Source organism: Convolutriloba macropyga, chromosome 8, assembly GCF_964194025.1.
Source record: "Convolutriloba macropyga chromosome 8, txConMacr16.3, whole genome shotgun sequence".
In the NCBI taxonomy this organism is placed as follows: Eukaryota; Metazoa; Xenacoelomorpha; order Acoela; family Convolutidae; genus Convolutriloba; species Convolutriloba macropyga.
Genome location: NC_134475.1, coordinates 33,952,694 through 33,970,290, shown reverse-complemented (window position 1 = coordinate 33,970,290; position 17,597 = coordinate 33,952,694).

Sequence of the window (17,597 nt, the reverse complement as noted above, 5' to 3'; positions counted from 1 at the left end):
CGCGATAGCATAGATGTAGACAAATTACTCCGTTTGAAACCTCAACCAACAGATTTATTTTACCCAACACTACCAACATATGAGGAGGAGTTCGAAGGAGAAACAGAGGATGAAGCCCGACAGAGAGAGCAAAGAAACGAGAGAAGACGAGTAGATTTTGAGAACGAATGCAAAGTGATTGAACGAAAAGGAGCATTAGTAGATAGAGTACCGTGGGACGAAGCTGATACAAAAGTCAAAAGCCTTATATATTTATCACTCGGAGCAGAAGCCAGAAGAACGTATCACCAGAAAAATCCCCACAGACAGATAGAAAAATGCACCACTCACGAACTTGTACACGAACTCAACATCACATTCATAATTCCCAGAAACACAACATTCGACAGATTCAAATTCTTCAAATCAATGCAACAACCACATGAATCACTAGAAACTTTCTATAGCAGATTAAGAGAGGCAGATGCTATATGCAAACTTAAAGATCTAGAAGAAGACCTAGTCAAGGATCTGTTCATCTCTAACATGACAAACACATCAATACAAATGGACCTACTATCAGAAGTGCGCACACCACAACAAGTACTCAACTTTGCCATCAACAGAGAAAGAGCTGAAGTAAATCAACAAGAAATAATCAAGGCACACTCAAATAGTACCAGCTGGTCTCAGGTATCATACATCAGAAACAGACCAAGACCAAACTTCCAACAACGCACACCACAACAACCCATACTACCAACACCAACATCCGGAAAAATAGAACCATGCTATAAATGCGGCCAACCTTTTATAAAAAACCACCTAAACATGTGCAAGGCTCAGAATTTCGCCTGCAAAATATGTAAAAAGATAGGCCATTTTACATCCATGTGCAAAGCACCAATGCACGAGCGTAGAAATCCACAATTTAGACAAAACACGAGAGATTATACACAACAACAAAACACTCCACAGACGAGAAGAGTCAGACATGTCAAAGAACAACAGAACATTGAAGAAGATGACGAAGCGGAAAACGAAGAAACAGTAGATGCAGAAGCGGCACTCTACATAAAAGAATTGATGGAAGATTGGTCATCAGTAAACACAGTCAGACCAACTGGCCCAGACACAGTGAACAATGTAGCACTTAGTAAAGAATCTGGAGGAGAATTTTGGGTAAACACGAAATGTAACGACCTAAACCTACATTGGCTAGCAGACACAGGTTCCCCCAGATCCTTTATACAATACTCAAAGGCCCAAGCAATCGTAGACATTCATACAGAAAGTAAGATAACAAATTTCAAAGAAAAAACGATATATAAATGCTTCAACAATCAAGAAATAAAAATATTAGGCGTACTACAGATAACACTCAAATCGGGAGCGTGGACTGCAAGAAACTGCAACATCCTACTGGTAAACAACCTCCCCCAAAACGTGATGGGCAGAGACATACTCCGACAACTGGGGATACAACTAACAGCGACAAACCAACTGGTAGGACAATTGTTTTAATATCAGACATATCAACAGAACAAAACATCATAAAATGGATATTCAAAAAATACCCACACCTCTGCACACGTCTTGGCCGATCAAAAAATCAAATGGCTAAATCCATATTTAAAGAAAATTTCACGCCAACACAACACAAAGGTCGACGAGTACCACTTCACCTTTTAGAACGCGTCGAACAAGAATTAGAAAAACTAATCGAGGATAAACAGATAATCAGACTCGAAAACTGTTCTGATGAGTTTGTCATTAGTCCAGTAGTAATAACAGTTAAAAAGGCAAAGCATCAAAATAGCTTTAGATTCCAAAGAATTAAACGACGCCATACACAAAAACAAATATCAAATGCAAAGCATTGACCACCTCATTGAAGCGGTAGCAAATTAGATCTCCGAACGGAGCACAGAACAAGGAACTCTTTACTTCTCAAAAATAGACTTTAAATATGCATATAATCAAATCCCATTGGACCCACAACTCCAAAAACACTGTAACTTCAAAATATTAGGAGGAAAAGCCACTGGAACATACAGATTCATAAATGGTTTTTATGGATTAACAGACATGCCGGCAACATTTCAAAAAACAATAGAGGTTACACTTAGAAATTGTCACAACAAATTCGCATTCCTCGATGATATCTTAGTAATAACAAAAGGTAGCATCACTGATCATGAAAAAGAACTGGATAAAATTCTATATCTTTTAGATAAAGAGAATCTAGCAATAAAACTACAAAAATGCGAATTCGCCAGAAAGCAAATAACCTGGTTGGGATATCTAATAACACCAACTGGCATAACACCAACCAAGAAAAAATGCGAATCAATAAACAAATTAGAAACACCAAAAACACTAAAACAACTCAGATCATTCATGGGATGTATACATACCTTAATAAAATTTACACCCCAATTAGCAGAAATGTCTGAACCACTAAGACCACTTTTTATCAAAAAACAACACAAAAGCGCAAAACAAATTAGATTGGAAGAATGAACACACAATCGCATTCGAAAAGATCAAAAAACAGATAATCAACATAACGGAGAACAAACATTTCGATATAAATGAAGAGACGAGAATTAAAAGTGACACCAGCAAAAAAGGGCTAGGAGCATGCTTAGAACAAAAACACGGTCAGATATGGAAACCAGTCGCCTATGCAAGTAGATTCTTGAACAGATTAGAAGAAAGATACAGCACAAACGGATTAGAACTACTAGCCTACTAGCCATAGTATGGGCACTGGAACATTTCAAATATTATTTGTGTAGTAATAAATTCACTTTACAAACAGATGATCAAGCATTGCTTTCAGCACCTAAAAATAACAGAGCAAATAAAACATATCAAAGCAGATTATCTAGATGGGTTGACAGATTACTCCCATTTAACTTCACTATCGAACATATACCGGGGAAAAACATGGGATTCGCTGACTACCTCAGCAGAAATCCATCGGGCCCCCCGTAGCAGTAAATGATGACGATGAAACATTTGTCACAAATGTTATACAGGAAATAAAACACGCTATCTTGAATCAACGCATCAATCCATTTAGAGCAATTAAACCAACTGGTAATACTAACCAGTCAGAAAGCAACACTCAAAATGAACGAAATGACGTCATGCACGATAAACTAAACACACACAATAAAGAGAGCGCTTATTGCCATCGTAGTCGCAAGAACAAGTCGTCTCATTATTCAATTCATTCACTTCCAAAATTAAAATAACAACTTATTGCTATTACCACACGCGCAAACCCTAACACAAATACATTTGAAAAAACCATTATAAAACGTCATAGAGCTCCAAACAAAAAGAATCTCCAAATGGAGACACAAATCCAAAACAAATTAATGTGTGATACAAGCACACAAACCGATCCCCATTCAAATAAAGGCAAAGGCCTTTCAGTATTAGACGAGAGCAAACATGCCGAATTATTTACGGCTATTGATAATACCCCCACCCCCGATTACCGATTAAACCTTATGAGAGTCTTCAATGAAGAATTTGTCGCCGAAAATTCAAAGAAAGACCTTGGCCCAATTATTGATCTAGTAATCAAAAAGGGTTGGAATACATTAAAGAGAGTTAATTCTATCTTTTACAAAATTTATCGTGACCTCTCCGTTACTACATCAGGTTGTCTATTATATGATAACAAACTTGTCATACCAGCAAAACTTCGACCAATGGTGCTTCAAACTATCCACAGTAAACACCCCGGACAAGCGGGAATGTTAGCATTAGCAAAGCTGGTCTGGTACCCTATACACAGCGAAATCGTGGCGCAAGCGCAGAGTTGCAAACACTGCATAGAAAAAGGTAAAAACTTAAAACCCATCATCACAAAAGAAAACCTAGGCATACTGCCCAACTTAGTCGAGCCAAATGAAGAAATACAACTAGACATCGCTGGTCTTATCCCATATAAAGATAACACAAAAAACAACTATATCCTAGTATCAGTAGATAGGCTCTCAAGATTTCCCCATGCGGAAATTTTCAATAATTGCGACACAAACACAGCAATAGAATACCTGGAAAGCTACTGCAAACTACACGGCATCCCACGTTCCATCAGGTGTGACCAAGCACAAGAGTTTAAAGCAAAAGAACTTGATATATTCTTTAAAAATAAAAACATAAAACTAATACTAGCACCAGCTGGTGACCACCGAGGAATAATCTACGAACCGAATCTCTATAAATCTCTAAGAATCTCTATAAACCGAACGACTAATACAAACAATAAAAAGAAGATTGGCAGTACTTTGACCCCAATTGGTCAAACACAACACTAACAAACAGACTAGCAAACATAATAGAAAACATTTGCCTACTCCCAAACACTACAACAAAAATCACACCATTTGAAGCACACTTCGGCAGAAAACCGAACACCGCAATATCAAACCTCACAACAAAAACCTCACACAAAAACTTATCATACAAAAAATTAACAAAATACTGTTTAGACAAAAAGATGCTCAAGCAGAACGCCCTCACGATGGAGGAAATTTGGAGGCGCGACGGGGAATCTGAAAATGAGTTAGACATCAGATACAGAAGCGAGGAAGACGACATACTTCACAGCACCTCAAGCAATCCGGAACCAACTGGTAGTAGAGAAAACCCCGAAAGCATCCAAAGCGACGACTCAGAAAATGTACCCTTGCCATTAACACCTAAAGCAAAAGACTCGCCACGTAAGATATACCCTTCCGAAATTCATTTCACATTAGGAGATAAAAGAACAAAATTCATAAAATCACGCAAAAACATCGCACAAAAATCACTCGCAAGAAAAATAAAAGAACCACGACACACACTTGCACCGCAATGGAACAAAATACAAGACGGCACCATCACTGGTTACACACCACACACCATCACAATAGACACACCACTTAGAAAAAACACAGTAATAAGAAAAAATGACCTAGTCACCGAACAAAAACCAATACCAGAGTTAACAAAGGAACTACAAAAACCAAGACTAATTCATATGGTAGCTTGCAAAACAGTAGGAGAATATAAAAGAAACAAAGAAAAAATTAAAAAGTTGTTTAGAAGAAGCCAAGCAACTAAAAACAGCAAACAAAGAACAACGTGGCGAAACATCCCAACGAGCAAGCACCAGGAACAACAAACCCGACAAAAGGATCTCCAATTGGAGCCCAGCGAAAGTAAGGAGAACTGCCGCACATAACCAAAAGAATCAACAAAAAACAAAAAGTCCAGTGACCCCGAAAAGCACAACCAACTGGTTGAAACAAGATAGAGCAAGCAAAAGACCCCGAAGCCAGAAAGTTAATCCAGGACAGATATTTGAACAGCGTTCAAAATTAGTTGCCCTACAGAACAGCGAGGAACACGCAGTGAACAGATCGTTCCTCAATCTAGATATAGACTCCATAGAACAAACTGACCAAACAGTTACATACTTGATAGAAAGTGAAACATCGTCACCGCAAAAAATACTAACATCGAGTGATCCGAGTTAATGATAACCTCACCGGAGAGCCCACCAATCCACCAAAATCAAGAAGCAATCAGCAGACAAGAACAGGAAAGTGTAAACTTCATATCTAGCAAATCCACACGGAGAATAGACAGAGCAGTAACAAGAATACAAGCACTCAACGAAGAAACGCCAAACTTCACTAAACCCCAAGTCATCTTCCTAGACACGGACAACAACGAACAAGACAAAAAAGCACAATACAAAACCATACAATTAGAACAAGAAAAACTAGAGAGGGAACAAGCAAACCTCATATCAATCATCCCCGCACCACAAATCACGCAACAAGAAGATACCACGGACATTATCAAATCGCATGAGACAAACACTCCAGCTCCAAAAGAAAACACAAACAACGAGGACAAAAACCAACTGGCAAACAAGATACAAACAAAACCACAGTATTTGGTAACAAGCAGCACCACCTCACAGGAACATCGCACACCCCCACTCTCACCAAACATCGACGACATATCGGAAATCAACACGGAGGATCTAGAAGAGTTAAATGAAACACTGTAGAACAGTATTTCATTTCCAGAGAGGGGGAAATGATATACAGCAGAAACCTGTAAAGCGGAGTCAGCAACCAAGTAACTAAACTATCTACGTATAAACCTTTATTGCATATTCTATCTATCTATTGTCTTTGTAAATATGTTACCAATCGGTGTGAACTGCTCACTTAAAGTTACCTGTCAGTTGTTACTTTAAAGTGTTAGTAACACTTAAGTTCTGTGCAGACGAGTTAAACGATAGCTATGATACAGTCGCCTCATGGCCAAATACATATTACTGCACAATCCAGTTCTCCTTCTTCAGCTATTGAGAATAACTTAAATCAGGATTCAGATAGTTCAATTTCCGTATCTCCTCACACACAAAACTTAGATTCCGCCAACCAATTGGTTTGGTCAAATCCGATTCGTAATTCCTTACATCCACAAATATTACGCCAACTGGCATTCTCTGACAACCTTCTTATCAATTGTTATTATTATTATTATTATTATTATTATTATTATTATTATTATTATTATTATTATTATTATTATTATTATTATTATTATTATTATTATTATTATTATTATTATTATTATTATTATTATTATTATTATTACTATTATTATTATTATTATTATTATTATTATTATTATTATTATTATTATTATTATTAATATTATTATTATTATTATTATTATTATTATTATTATTATTATTATTATTATTATTATTATTATTATTATTATTATTATTATTATTATTAATATTATTATTATTATTATTATTATTATTATTATTATTATTATTATTATTATTATTATTATTATTATTATTATTGTTATTATTATTATTATTACTTTTATTATTATTATTATTATTATTATTATTATTATTATTATTATTATTATTATTATTATTATTATTACGATAACAAATGTTACGATAACAACTCCATTTGGATGTTGGAACTTTGCATGTTCGATATGAACAAATCTTTGACGAGATCCTCTTCGAGGTGTTCTAGCTTTGCGTGTGATCCGAGTTCACGCAGTCTACTAAAGAATGTCTCCAGAGATTTGTTACTTTGTTGGAGGGCTCGAAAGAACTGGAATCTGTCAAACGTTAGGTTCCTTGGTCGAGTAAATGTTAACGACAATTCATGTACCAACTCGTTGGTTGTACAGCGCTCTATCCTTGTATGTGGATTTCGTTGGTGGTAGGTTCTGCAACCCTCTGTGCCCAACGAAAGGTAGGTAAGACTTTTGACCTTTAGGTCTGCTTCGTCCCAGGGAGTGCGATCTATCATAGGTCCCTTGTACTCTATCTGTTTACATTCGTTCTCCCAGTCTACCTACCTTTTTCATTTCTTTGCTCCCTTTGGCGTTCTTCATCTTCTGTTTTGCCTTCAAATGGGTCTTCGTAGGTTGGTAGCGTTGAATAGAACAATTCTGCTCTTGTTGGCTTTAGTCTTAGTAGTTTGTCTACTACAAGATTGTCTCTGGCCATGATGGCCATTTTGAGGGTACCGAACCAGGTGCTCCATTCGGAGAGTGAGTTCACGCCTGACTCCCAGAAAACCGGTGTTCCTAGGGGTGTTTTAGGCGTTGCTGACTGCGCCATGTAATCCGATAGTTCAGTCTCTGATGCTGAAGTTCCGTATGGAGTATAAGTTGTAGTTACGCTTTGCGTATTTTTTAATGAATCTCCACGTGGAGTAAGGTTAATGCTTACTCTTGATCTATCAATAATTCCCGGTGATCTTTTCTCCGGGGGGAGTTGTTATATGGATGAATATGAGATCTTTAATTTGGAATCTATCGTAGTTGTGAGTAACTATGCTATATAAGCTTATTGAATATGTAGGTAAAAAGAGTTCACACTTAACACTTCAATTGTCTGGCCACGAACACGACCGTTTCTTAGCGTGTTATTTTCGTCTGCAACAACTTTATAGTGTGACTCATTGTCACTTTGCGTGACCTGTCTAGCAGGCGTTGAAATGAACATTAACAACTCTTTCTCCGTTTGGAGATTATGAATATGTAAAGTGCATTAGTTATAAAGCATATGATATATCAGTTTATAAATTAAAACTTTTGAAACTTGGTTTCGATACTACTGAGCAGTCTCAGTATGTCACATCCCCCTCCACGATAAAATTTCATCACTATGGAATTTTATTCAGTTCGATAATGTCTTCTTCATTCAGATCTGAGATTGAGTCAGACCGTATTGATGATGGGGATGTGCGGTAGATTGCCGAATTGGGTGGACTTTTGATGGGGTCTGTTTGGCTGTTTTGTTGTAGTGATGTTTCTTGTATGTCTTGGGTATGGTCCGTTTTGTTTTTGGGTTCCACTTGGAGTGCAGCTTGTGATTACTGTGGAACTATTTGATCGCAATCCATGTTTGAGTTGTTATTAGATGAATTGGATGAGTCCAAGTATATTATCTCTGGTTTCTTGATCGAGATAATAGCGCTATAATCGATTAGCGACTGGTCTACTTTGGATGTGTCTGTAGAGCTGTTGATGTTTGAGTTGATCTTTTTCATTGCGTTGTCTAAGCGTTTGGTGCTTTGGGATAGGTCGTCATGAATAGTTCTGAATACGTTTCGTTCTCCGCATGGAGCTGGTGTTGTGCTACTGGTGATGGGTGGACTTTCAGGACTTGTTACCATGAAATCCGAGGGTTCGTTACTGGTATGTATCACGTGTTGTGGTTGTCCTGGTTCTTCGGAGTCAATTAGATGTGTTTGGATGCTGTTCGGTGGTGGTACGTCAACATTGAATATGAGGAATGATCTGTTGGAGACTTCTGATTCGTCCTGTGATTGTTGTGTTTGGTTACGGCTTGTAGATGGTTGCACTTGTGATAGATTTGCTGATTCCAATAGGGCAGCTTGTTGTGCTTTATAGTTGAAGCTTAGTTTCGGTGTGCTCTGTTTGAGTTTCTTTTTCGTTGTCCTGGTAGGAGTTTTATGAGTATAGGGTTTGTGTTCTTGTTGTCGGCGTTGGTTTTTGGTGGCGAGTTTGACTAACTTGTCTTTTGTCCACTTTGTTTCAACTTTTGCTTTCCTGTTGGGAGTTGATTTCTTCGTTGGGGCTTGTTTTGATTTCAGTTCCGTTGACTGTTGTTTTTGTGTGTGAGAGGACGATGGTCCTTGGAGGGAGATTGTCCTTGTTGTAGTTTTGGCTGCTTTTTCTCCTTCTAAATAGAACCTACGTATTTTTTCTTGGTTTTTTTTATATTCCCCTACCGTTTTACATGCTACCATGTGAATTAGGCGGGGTTTTGGTTCCGGTGGAGGGAGTGGTTTTGTTTCAGTAGCTATTGCTATATCGTTTTTTCTTATTACTGTATTTTTCCTTCTTGGTGTGTCTATAGTTATGTGGAGAGTAGCCTGTTATTGTACCGTCTGGTATAATGTTCCATTGGGGTGCCAGCGTTTGTCTTGGTTCCTTAGTTTTTCGCATGATTGTTTTTCGTGCTACATTTTTCTTATTATAAATTATTTTTGTTGTTTTGTCTCCTATGGAGAAGTGAAGTTCGGAAGGTGATATCTTACGTGGTTTCGTTAGTGAGAGCGGTATGTTCTTCGAATCATCCGAGTCTATCTCCAAAGGAGTTGTTGGGACCGGGGGAGGGCATGAGGAGTATTGAATGTCTAGTTCTTCCTCTGATAGACCGTCTCGCCTCCACATCTCTTCTGGAGTCAGTACGTTGTGGTGGAGCAACTTCTTGTCTAAACAACGCAATTTGAGTTTGTTGTAATTCAGGTTTTTTGAAGATGGTTTGCTTAGTATATTCGACAATTCGGTGTTTGGTTTTCTACTGAAGTGTGCTTCGAATAGAGTTGTTTTTGTTGTTCTATTGGGAATTAGTCTAACGTTTTCTATTATATTTGCTAATCTAGAGCTCAGTGTTTCGTTGCTCCATTCGGGGTCTATGTCGAGTACAGCTAGTCTGCGTTTTATTGTCTGAATTAAGCGTTCGACCATGCCTGTGCCTCTGTGATCTCCAGCTGGTGCCAAGATTATTTTTATGTTTTTGTTTTTACAAAATATTTCAAATTCTTTTGCTTTGAAAACTTGGGCTTGGTTGCATCTTATTGACCGTGGTATTCCGTGTTGTTTGCAATACCTCTCTAAATAGTCTTGCTGTTTCAGTATCGCAATTATGAAATGTTTCTGCATGAGGATATCTAGATAGTCGATCTACTGTTACTAAAATGTAATTGTTTTGTGTGTTTTCTTTATACGGGATTGGACCTGCTAAGTCCATTTGGATTTCCTGGTTCGGTTCGACTAGGGGTGGGAGTAGGCCTAGATTATTTTTTGATATAAGTGCTTTTAGGTTTTTACCTTTGTCTATGCAATGTCGACAGCCTTGTGCTTTAGACGTGATATCCGAGTGGATATGGGGCCACCAGACTAATTTGGCCAAAGATAACATATCCGCTTGGCCTGGGTGTTTTCGGTGAATTGCGTCCATAACCATGAATTTTAATTTGTTCGGGATAACTAATCGGTTGTCATAAATTAAACAGTTCGACGGGTAAACAAACAAATCTCGTCGTATACGGTAGTAAATAGGATTCACTTTCTTTAGATCTTCCCAATTTTTTGTGAGTACTAAATCTATGATTGGTTTTAGTTCTTTGCTTGAGGCTTCAGCTATAAATTCCTCATTGAATATTTTATTCAAGTTTTCTCTGTACGCTGGGGTAGGGATTTCTGCATGGGCTGTAAATAGTTCTTGATGTTTTGAAGGATCAATTGGGTCTAAACCGCGTCCTTTATTTGAGTGGCCCTCTGTTTGTGTGCTTGAATTTACTAATTTTTTGGGTTGATTAGTTTCTGTCTCCAATTGGAGTTTTTTGTTGGGGGCACGTGGACGTTTTAGAATAGGAATGGAATATGTTTCTTTATTTGGGTTATTTCGCGTTGTTTTGGCGACTATTTCGGGATTAATACTTTTTGCTGAATTTGCTTGGACTATTTGTGAATTGAATTTTGAAGCGGTTAATATGTTGGGATGAAATGAGTGCGACTGCAATCTGTGTGTATTAAGGCTAAAAGCGTTGTTTTGATCGCTGTGTGTTTGGTTGAGATATAAGACGTCATTAGTGTAGACTTGTTTTGTGTCTGAGCTATGCGCGTTTACTCCGTTTGGAGTTAAGTCATTCTTAATTAGATTGAATTTGATTTCATCTATTGCGTTTATTACAAAGTTGTTGTCCTCTATGTTTGGAGTAGGTGCTACTCCTGATGGATTTCTGCTTAAATAATCAGCGAAGCCCATATTTTTGCCAGGGACATGTTCAACTGTAAAATGGAATGGGAGTAGACGATCTACCCAGCGTGTCAGTCTACTTTGATATGTTTTATTCCCCCTGTTTTCTTTCAGTGCTGAAAGTAGCGCTTGATGATCCGTTTGGAGTAAGAGTTGTGAGCCGTACAGATAATATTTGAAATGTTCTATCAACCATACGACTGCTAGTAGTTCTAGTTTGTTGGTGCTATATCTTTCTTCTAGTCTGTTTTGAAATCTGCTTGCGTATGCTACGGGTTTCCATATGTTTTCGTGTTTTTGTTCTAAACAAGCTCCGAGTCCTTTTTTACTTGCGTCGCAACGGACTCGTGTTTGTTTGTTTGTGTCGAAATATTTGTTTTCGGTAATGTTTTGAATTTGAGCTTTTATTTTATTGAACGCCTCTGTATGGGTGTCGTTCCAAACGAGTTTGTTTTGCGATTTTGTGTTTGCTTTTGATAGAAGTGGGCGTAGAGGTTCGGATATATGTGCAAGGTTGGGTAGGAATTTTATAAGATGATGTATACAACCCATAAATGATCTTAATTGTTTTAGAGTTTTTGGTTCCTCTAATTTTAGTATCGCCTCGCATTTGGGTTTTGTTGGGGTTACTCCATTTGGATTTAATTTGAATTCTAGCCATACTATATCTTCTTTCGCGAATTCGCATTTTTGTAAATTAATCGCTAGGTTTTCGTCATTTAGTTTTTTCAGCATTTTATCAAGTTCGTTTTCGTGTTCTTGTAGGTTTCCCTTGGTTACGACGAGTATATCGTCTAGAAATGCAAATTTTGTTGTAACATTTTGTAATGTTTTGTCTATTGTTTTTTGAAATGTTGCCGGCATGTCTGTAAGTCCATAGAATCCGTTGATAAATCGGTATGTACCTGTTGCTCGGCCTCCTAGTATGTTAAAGTTACAGTGTTTTTGTATGTTTTCGTCCAGTGGGATTTGACTATATGCATACTTTAGATCAATTTTTGAGATGAAGTATTTTCCGGGTAGGTTTCTCCGTTCGGAGATATAGACTGCCACTGAGTCTATTAGGTGGTCAATGCTTTGCATTTGATATTTGTTTTTGTGAATGGCGTCGTTTAGTTTTTTAGAATCTAGGGCTATTTTGACGCTTTTGTCTTTTTTCACTGTGATTACCACAGGGCTTATGAATAGGTCGTCTGGACATTTTCTAATTGTATTATTTGTCCATCGGCAATTAATTTCTTGAGTTCGAGTTCCACTTTGTCCAATAGGTGAAGTGGGACTCTTCGACCTTTGTGCTGAGATGGAGTATAGTTTTGTCTGAATAGTGATTTGGCAATATGGTTCTTTGATCGACCTAAACGTGTACACAAATGTGGATATTTTTTGAATATCCACTTAATAATGTTTTTCTCTGTTTGAATATTTAGAATAGTGTGAACTTGCTTACCGTGAGGTTTCTCTGCTTTCAATGTAATTCCAAGTTTGGCCAGTACATCTCGTCCCATGATGTTGTTCGTTTTGTTGTCAACGACCAGTATCTTGCAGTTTTTGGCGTTCCAGGATCATGATTTTAGCTCCATGTGGAGTACTCCTTTAATTGCGATGTCGTTGTTGTTAAAGCATCGGTATTTTGTTTCCTCGTTGTACGGATGTATTACTGCATTGTCGATTTTGTTTGAGAGTTCTAATGCTTTATGTGTGTTAATAAATGATCGGGGGGACCTGTGTCCGCTAGCCACTGGATTGTTTCTGCTTTCGTAGTTGCTTCAACCCAGAACTCCCCGTTTGTATTCTTGTTTATTTGATCGTTCTTTTGGGGTTAAACTCCGTTGGGCGGATTAGATTTATATTCGCCCAGTCTTCGTGGAGTTCTTTGATGTAGAGTGCCGCTTCTCCGTCTACGCTTTCTTCTGTTGAGTCTTCTTGACAGTTTTCGTGTTTCACATGTCTGACTCTTCTTGTTTGGGGCGTTGCATACTGGCCTGGTGTTGTTAGCTGTTGTTTGCGTGGTGTTCTTCTTTCTGGCATTTTCGCTGTGCATCGGAGGCAAAATGTCCTACCTTTTTGCAAATATTACACTGCGTGTTTTTTGCTGGACATATTTGTAAATGTGCCATACTGAAAGGATTACCGCATTTTCTGCATGGAGTTATTTTTTGATTTTGTACATTTTGATTTTGTACGTGTATATTGTTTCTTTGTTTGTTCTGTCTTACGTACGATACTGTGTTCCAGTTGGAATGTGCTTTTTGTATCTCTTGTTGATTGGCGAGTCCTCTCTCTCTCTGTTGACGGCGAAGTTGAGCCGTTCTTACTTCCGATAACAACTCCATTTGGATGTTGGAACTTTGCATGTTCGATATAAACAAATCTTTGACGAGATCCTCTTCGAGGTGTTCTAGCTTTGCGTGTGATCCGAGTTCACGCAGTCTACTATAGAATGTCTCCAGAGATTTGTTACTTTGTTGGAGGGCTCGAAAGAACTGGAATCTGTCAAACGTTAGGTTCCTTGGTCGAGTAAATGTTAACGACAATTCATGTACCAACTCGTTGGTTGTACAGCGCTCTATCCTTGTATGTGGACTTCGTTGGTGGTAGGTTCTGCAACCCTCTGTGCCCAACGAAAGGTAGGTAAGACTTTTGACCTTTAGGTCTGCTTCGTCCCAGGGAGTGCGATCTATCATAGGTCCCTTGTACTCTATCTGTTTACATTCGTTCTCCCAGTCTACCTACCTTTTTTCATTTCTTTGCTCCCTTTGGAGTTCTTCATCTTCTGTTTTGCCTTCAAATGGGTCTTCGTAGGTTGGTAGCGTTGAATAGAACAATTCTGCTCTTGTTGGCTTTAGTCTTAGTAGTTTGTCCACTACAAGATTGTCTCTGGCCATGATGGCCATTTTGAGGGTACCGAACCAGGTGCTCCATTCGGAGGGTGAGTTCGCGCCTGACTCCCAGAAAACCGGTGTTCCTAGGGGAATTTTAGGCGTTGCTGACTGCGCCATGTAATCCGATAGTTCAGTCTCTGATGCTGAAGTTCCGTATGGAGTATAAGTTGTAGTTACGCTTTGCGTATTTTTTAATGAATCTCCACGTGGAGTAAGGTTAATGCTTACTCTTGATCTATCAATAATTCCCGGTGATCTTTTCTCCGGGGGGAGTTGTTATATGGATGAATATGAGATCTTTAATTTGGAATCTATCGTTTAGAGATTATGAATATGTACAGTGCATTAGTTGTAAAGCATTTGATATATCAGAGTTTATAAATTAATACTTTTAAAACTTGATTTCGATACTACTGAGCAGTCTCTGTATGTCAATTATTATTATTATTATTATTATTATTATTATTATTATTATAACTATTATTATTATTATTATTATTATTATTATTATTATTATTATTATTATTATTATTATTATTATTATTATTATTATTATTTTTATTATTATTATTATTATTATTATTATTATTATTATTATTATTATTATTATTATTATTATTAGTATTATTATTATTATTATTATTATTATTATTATTATTATTATTATTATTATTATTATTATTATTATTATTATTATTATTATTATTATTATTATTATTATTATTATTATTATTATTATTATTACTATTACTATTATTATTATTATTTTTATTATTATTATTATTATTATTATTATTATTATTATTATTATTATTATTATGGAGATAGCGGTTCCATCCGGACCACTTAAAATTTCACCTTTGTAACCAAGCATACAAGTATTATTATCTTTATCTATAAACTCTTATGCTATATAATTATATTCACTTGTACATATGTTATCTCCAATGGGAGAGTCGCCTGTTTAGAGTTGTAAGCTGTTCATTTTAATGCCTGTCGTGTCACTTAGCAGGTAGTTTGTGTTCGATCGCGTTTTCACACTTGTGTATAGTGCAGACGAAGTTAAATCGGAAAAGATACAGTCGGCTCGTGGCCAAGAATAATTTCTTGAACTTAATTCTTTTGAAAGTCAAAAGTTCAGTTTAAACACTGGAGCTTACACATCCAAACTCCCACAGGAAACAAGACGTACAGTCAACCATTATAGTAGATAGATTATATCTACCCACAGATACTAAAGTATCCGACATAGATTCTTCTCCATACGGAGCAGACTTACACCAGCATAAAGCAATAAAAACTCCTCTGGGAGTACCAGCATTTTGGTAGACAGGGGGAAACACAGCAATAGAATGGAGCACATGGTTTGGCACCCTAAAGATGGCAATAATGGCAAGAGATAACCTACAAGTTGACAAACTCTTGAAACTGAAACCATCAAGAACAGAATTGCCCTACCCAACACTCCCAACGTACGAAGAACCGTTTGACGGAGAAACAGCAGATAACGAAAGACAAAGAGACCAGAGAATTGAACGCAGAAAAGTGGATTGGGAGAATGCATGTAAACGACTAGAACAATGGCCCCATGATCGACAGAACCCCGTGTGACGAGGCAGACCTCAAGGTCAAAAGTCTCATCTACCTATCCCTAGGGTCGGAAGGTAATAGGACATTGCTTCAGATAAACCCGCACACAAAAATAGAGTGGTGTACCACCAACGAACTAGTCCATGAATTAACACTGACATTCACCCGTCCACGAAACAGAACGTTTGATCGGTTTCAATGCTTCAAAACAATGCAACAACCCAACGAGTCATTTGAAACTTTCTATAGCCGCCTTCGGGAACAAGGGGCACACTGCAAATTCGAACAGCTCAAAGAATATCTAATAAAAGACATATTCATATCGAATATGATAAGTTCAAACATACAAATGGAACTCCTATCGGAGACGCGTACACCACACAACCATTAAATTACGCGGTCAACAGAGAAAGGACTAGCGAACTAACAAGAGATCCTCAGATCAAACAGCACAAATTGGAATACAGTTTCATACGTTCGCTCAAACAAACGAAGAACATACCCCCAAAATCCTCAACAAAAACCAAATCCATGTTGGAAATGCGGAGGAACATTCTCACTAGTTCATCTACAAAGATGCCCTGCAAAAACAGCAACATGCAAAATATGCAGGAAAGCTGGAAATTATACATCATTGTGTACAGTAAAGATGCCAGAACGCTGGCCACCACGTATGCCACAACCCAACACGACACAAAGCTACAAACCACAACAAACAAAAAGATTAAGGAACATCAATCAGGAAAATACAGAGGGCGAACAAACAGACGAAAGCGTAGACGCCGAAGCGGCACTCTACATCAAAGAAATACATGAACACTGGGCAAACATAAACATTATTTGCCCAAAACACTTCTTTCCACAGAAAAACAACTTAGTCAATAAATAACCCAACGGAGAATTCTGGGTAGAAACAACAACACAGGAACACAAACTACAGTGGCTCGCAGATACTGGCTCACCCCCCTCATTTATAAACCAGGAGATAGCAATACAACTCCAAAAGGAGATTCAAAATACAAGAATAGAAAAGTTCATAGAGAACACAGTCTACAAATGCTTCAACAGCAACATCATCGAAATTAAAGGTGTTCTTATCATTGACATAAAGTCAGGATCGTGGACAGCAAAAAGATGCAAAATCCTCATCTTAAGCAATAAAACGAACAACATCATGGGTAGAGTTCTACTGGAAAAAATGGGAATCACCCTCACCACCTCAAAAAATACCGGTAAGCAAGTCAACCTAATATCCGAACTCCAAACGGAGAAAAACATAATAAAATGGGTATTTCAAAAATACCCACAGCTATGCACTCGGCTAGGTCGTTCAAAAAACCACATTGCAAAATCCATCTTCAAATTGGAATATACCCAATCCCAACATAAAGGTCGACGAGTCCCCTTACACCTCCTCGAAAAAGTCGAAAACGAACTCAAAAATTAATAGACGATAAACAAAAAATAAAACTAGAAAAGTGCTCAGACAAACTATTTATAAGCCCCGTCGTAATAACCGTGAAAAAAGACAAAGCGGTTAAAAAAGCTTTAGATTCCAAAAAACTAAGTGACGCCATCCACAAAAACAAATACCAAATGCAAATCATCGACCATCTATTGGACTCAGTGGCAGTATTAGATATCGACCCCATATGGAGCTCCGAAACCCTAAGCGCTAGAATAGCAAGCGTAATCGAGACCATACGCCTTATCCCTAACAAAACAACAAAAGTTACCCCATTCGAGGCACATTTTGGCAGAAAACCAAATACAGAACTGTCGAA